We start from the raw sequence: 5,837 nt of genomic DNA, 5'->3' as shown, positions 1-5,837 counted from the left end.
GCATGACAGTAGTGCTGGGCCCATGAGGGTCTGATACTAGTGTTTACCTCAACCGTCACTGTGGGGACCTAAAAGCCCCACCTTGCATAGGTCCAAAAGGAAGTTACTGGGGGTGTGGCCTGGCTTGCTTTGAAAGTCTGAAGGATACTTCCACACTGCTGAGGAGTGCATGATCAGTGCGTGACCATCCTTAAGATACCCCCCTGGGGGGCGGAGGGGGGGTTCCAGGTGCCCTTATAAGCTCTGTAATACCTGCAATAAATGAGTCCCTGCCTGACTAGACTCCCCGTTGCGTCTGAGTGTCCCCAGGTATTGGGGGTGGCGTGGGCTGGTGAATGGCGCGCTTACTCATCCCCTGTCATCACTGCGCCGGGGGTCGCTGGTTCGAACCCCTGGCACATCACCTCTGTGCAAAGCCTCTTGCTTGCTGGAGGAGCCCATGTTGTGCTGGGTGAGTTGCCAGAGAGTTAGTGGCAACTGTTAGACTGAAGCTTCCCATGGAGCTTAGACCTGAAGTTCTGTGCTCCTAACCAGGCATCAAGAAGATCAGAGCTGCTGACTGGACCACACTCTGTAGCCAGGTGTGAATCAGAATTGTAGCTGACAATCAGAAAAGACTCCAGCTTGCTTCTCCTGGAGAATGAAGTGCCACCCAGCCTTGTCTGTTTAGTCTTTTCTTTTTAAAATGTTTCTTGGGGACTGGATAGGTGGCTCAGCAGTTAAGGGCACTGGCTGCTCTTCCAGAGGCCCCAGGTTCAGTTCCCAGTACCTGCTAACATGACCGTTAACAACCATCTGTAGCTCCCGGGGATCCAACGCCCACTTCTGGCCTCAGTGGACATTGCATGCTCATGGTGCGCTCACATACGTGCAGGCAAAATGAGTCAGCATTGCTCTCTCAGCAGAATGGTGCTGCCTCCAGATCCTCCTGGTGTGTTTGCCAGGCTCATCCTTATGTAAGACCTGTGTCCACTGGTTTTCCTGTGGCAATGGATCCCACAAATTTATAATTTTGAAGAATGTCCCGAAATGTTCATCAAAATTGTTATGAATTCTACAACCATGGGAATATTCTGAGTTCAAAGAACAGCATTTACCTTAATGCCCTTAAGTTTTCTATTTTTATTTATTTATTTTAAACTATTTTATTATTTTTATTTTATGTGTATGCATATATTGCCATCATGTAGGTAAGTGCACCCATGTCATGCAATGCCCGAGGAGAACAGAAGAGGCTGTTGGATCCCCTGGAACTGGAGTTAAGGACAACTAGTAGCCGCCATGTGGGTGCTGGGATTCGAACCCAGGTTTTCTGCAAGAACAGTCAGTGTTCTTAACCACTGAGCCATCTCTCCAGCCCCTATTTCTTTTTGGTCTTTTTGAGACAGTGTCTCCCTGTAGCCCCAGCTGTCCTGGAACTCACTATGTAGACCAGGCTGGCCTTGAACTCACAGAGCTCCGCCTGCCTCTGCCTCCCAAGTGCTGGGATTAAAGGCATGCGCCACCATGCCCAGCACCCTGTTTTATTTTTAATTTTTTTTATTTTATGTGTACAAGTGTATTGCCTGTATGTATGTAAGTGTACCTGTTTCATGCAATGCCACAGAGGCCAGAAGAGGACATCATATTCCCTGGAATTGTAGTTAAGGATGGTTGTTAACCACCCTGTGGGTGCTGGGAATTGAACCTGGGTCCCCTGTAGGTACAGCCAGTGCTCTTAACCACTAAGCCATCTCTCCAGCCCCACTTTTTATATTTCTGAGATTCCCTTACTTGGCCAAGGTATTCTTTTTTTTTTTTAAGGATTTAAAAAATATTTTGTTTATTATTTTCATTTTATGTGTATGAATGTATTGCCTGCATTGTAGGTAAGTGCACCCATGTTGTGCAATACCTGTGGAGGACAGAAGAGGCTGTTGGATCCTCTGGAACTGGAGTTACGGATAGTTGTTAGCTGCCATGTGGGTGCTGGGATTTGAACCCCTGTCTTCCACAAGAACAGTTAGTGTTCTTAACTGCTGAGCCATCTCTCCAGCTCCCATCCCTTCATCTTAAGGTAGTGCTTGTCCTTGAAGGTGAGATGGGTTTCTTGCAGACAACAAAAAGATGGATTTTCGTTTTTAATCCATTCAAGTAGCCTGTGTCTTTTGACTGGTGAGTTCAGACCATTGATATTTAAAGTTATTGATTATTGAGCCAGGCGTGGTGGCGCATGCCTTTAATCCCAACACTTGGGAAGGAGAGGCAGGTGGATCTCTATGAGTTCGAGGCCAGCCTGGTCTACATAGGGAGTTCCAGGCCAGCTAGGGCTACAGGGAGACCCTGTTTCAAAAAGACCAAAAAAAAAAGTTATTATTGAAAGATGTGTATTGGTTACAGGCATTTAAATTTCTGTTTTCATTTTTGATCTAATTTTGTGTTTCCACATTTCCTTTGTTTAGTTTCTGTTGCTGCTTGGGTATAGTCATTCCTTTCTTCAGCTCTTTGTATTGATTCAAGAACTCTCTGAAGGGCTGCTTTTGTGGACATGAATTATTTCAGCCTATTTATGTCATGGAAGATTTTTCTTTCCCCTTTCGACTATAATAGACATTTTGGCTGGGTAAAGTATTCTGGGATGGCATCTGTGGTCATTTAGAACTGGGAATACTTTGGTCCAGGCTCTTCTGGCTTTCATAGTTTGCACTGAAAAGTCAGCTGTAATCCTGATGGGTTTTCCTTTATATGTGACTTGTTGTTTTTCTTTTGCAGCTTTCAGTATTGTCTCTTTGTTCTGTATGTTTAGTGTTTTTACTGTGGTGTGCTGTGAAGAGTTTCTTTTCTGGTCCTGTCTGTTTGGTGTTCTATATGCTTCTTGTACTTTATCGGTATGTCTTTCCTTAATTTGGGGGAAATTTTCTTCTATAATCCTGTTGAAGATCTGGTAAATACCATTTACCTGGGATTCTTCTCCTCCCTCTATGTCTATGATGTATAAATTTGGTCTTTTCATGGTGTCACACATGTCCTGCATATTCCATTCCTTCCATTCCTGTTATTTTTTTAATTCTCATATTCTTTGCGTGAGGGGGTTCAATTCTTCAATTTTATTGTCTGATCTTGATATTCTGTTTTCCATTTCATTCATTCTATTGGTGAGGCTTTCTCTTGTTGTTTTAAATTGGTTTATTGAGTTTTTCACTTCCTTCTTCATTCTAGTCTGTGTTTTTGTCAATGTTTCTATCTCTTTTGTGAATTTAATCAGAAGTTTATTCCTTTCTTCTTTTACTTCTTTGAGTTTTTTGTGTGTTCTTTAAATTTTTTGAATTCTTTGATCATGTTTATGATTGTTCTTTTAAATTCTGTGTCCTGGGGTCACCTTTAGGGAATTCTCATTGTAGAACTCTTCTATAGTAGCAGACACTTACTGTGTGTCTGGGGTTTCCCTGACATGGATCGGTGAGTCTTCCAGACAGGGATGAGCATCAGAAATGGTCAGGCACATCCACAGGACAATGGGCCAGTGAGCACTGTGCTGCTCTGATGTGTGTGTGTGTGTGTGTGTGTGTGTGTGTGTGTGTGTGTGCCTAGCAGGGAAGATATGGATGTGGGGTAGCTTATGGTCACTTCATGACTGTGCATATGACCAGCTTCAGGGAGGCCGGAGCTGCTGGCTGGGGCCAGAGTTGAGTGCCAGGTCTACAAGCAGGTATTTTCTGCTGTAACTTCAGGGATAATGTTTCCATGATGGGCTTCTGCTCTTAAAGGGCTTTGTATAAAAAACTACCTGTCCATGTCTTTCTGCACAGGGAACACCTGAAGAGGGGCAGCTGGTAGAACCCTGGGGTTATCTGAGGTCTGAACACGTGAGTCCAGGCACTTTTGGTGAGCAGGTTTGGTTTCTCACTGGGCTCCTCACTCCACTCTGCAGCACTTAGTGTCTTCTCAGTCAGCCTCACCTGTCAGTCACTCGTGATGTTCACAAACACAGTCAGAGACTACTGAGGTAAAGACTGAAACATGCATGCCTCTGGATAAGTCCCCAAAAGAATGGGAAGCAGAGACAGAGCAAGTTTATGCACAGCTGAGGTCACTTTAGCACTATTCACAGTGGACAAGGAAAAGCAGCCCCTGTCCATTAGCACGGAGAAGCAGAAGGTGGCTCATCTGTATTTTAGGGTGCTATTTAGCTTTAAAAATATTATTATGTATGTGTGTATGTGCTGTGTGGTTGCATGTGCCATGGAGTTTGTGTGGAAGTTGGAGGGCACTATGAAGTTGATTATTTCCTTCTACCTTTACATAGGTTCTGAGGATTGAACTCAGGTCTCTGGGCTTGTGTGGCAAATGCCTTTCTCCAATAAGCCATTGTGCTAGCCCTTGCTCAGTTTTAAGGAAGGGAATTCTGACATATGATGAGGCATGGATGTGCCTCTAGGACATTCTAACTGGAATGATCCATTCACAAAGAGGCAGTCACAAATGAGTCCGATCACAAAGGGTTTCATCTATACGAGGCACCTGGTGTGGTGAGATACATAGAGACAACAAACAGAAAACTGCTTTCCAGACTTGGGACAGGGATAGAAAGCTGATGTTTGGTGGAGACAGGCCTTCAGGTCTGGGAAGATGAAACTGCTCTAGAGATGTGCTGCCTTGCGCTGTGCACGTGGTTTCTGCTGCTTTGCTAACTCCGCAGTAAAGGTGGGTATGGTGTGAGGTTTACAGAATTTTCTAAAAATTATTTTATGTGTATGAGTGTATCGCCTACATGTTTGTAAGTGCACCCGTATCATGCAATGCCCTCAGAGGTCAGAAGATGGTGTTGGATACCCTGGAACTGGAGTTACAGACAGTTGATATCTGCCATGTGGGTGCTGGGATTCAAACTCAGGTCCTCTGCAAGAGCAGTCAGTTCTCTTAACTGCTGAGCCATCTATCCAGCCACAGTTTACATCATTTTTAAATACACACACACACACACTACACACTACACACACACACACACGCATGCACACACAATCAACCTGTGCATGTTGGTTACTTTCTGGTCACTGTAACCAAAATACCCAAGAGGACAACTTAAAGGAGGATTTATTTTGGCTCACAGTTTTAGAGGGCTCCAAGTTTCCCACCTACTTCCTCCAGCCAGACCCCAACTCCTGAAGTTTCCTCAGCCTCCCCAAATGGCACCACTAGCTGGGGACCATATATGTACAACAAATAAGCCTGTATGGGACACTTCACATTCAAACCATTGTACTATATAAATAGTGTCTGCCTGTTAGGCCTCTTACCAGGCTATGAGGGACCCCAGTGGCCAGGTAAGGTCCTCATGGGAACTTCAGAGTCAACCCTCATCTTCACAATCTGAACCAAGCAGAGTCCAAGGGCACAAAGACCCTAACCCTTTGTAGGAAGCCTTGTGCTGCTTTCTCATCCTCTATATGATGGGGCATACATGGCTCCCATTGGAAAGAAGGCCATGTAAGAGGGAATTATGTAGCATGACAGAGCCATGGGTGCCCTCCCATTGCCCTGGAAAGATGGTCCTATGCTAAGAAGGAAGCATTGTGTATGAGTGAAATGCATGGTAGGACCAGTCTAACCCAGCCCAACCCAGCCCAGCCCAGCCCAGCCCAGCTCTCTTATCTGCTGGATGTATCAGGGTTCCTTGACGGTGGTCACTGCTTTCGTTCTACAGGCAGGCCTGTGGGGACCAGAGGTGAGAGGCAAGCCCAGTGGTTCTGAGCCCACTAGGCACAGCAGAAGATGGTCACAGCTGCCTGTGCCATTCAAATGGCCTTGGCTGATTCTCTAGGAAGGGGGGCACTGCCCCAAGTCCAGCAACCCCTGGC

Source organism: Nannospalax galili, unplaced genomic scaffold (assembly GCF_000622305.1).
Source record: "Nannospalax galili isolate Female #2095 unplaced genomic scaffold, S.galili_v1.0 scaffold516, whole genome shotgun sequence".
NCBI classification, from domain to species: domain Eukaryota; kingdom Metazoa; phylum Chordata; class Mammalia; order Rodentia; family Spalacidae; genus Nannospalax; species Nannospalax galili.
The sequence above is the reverse complement of the archived record's forward strand: the minus strand, read 5'-3'. Positions refer to the sequence as shown.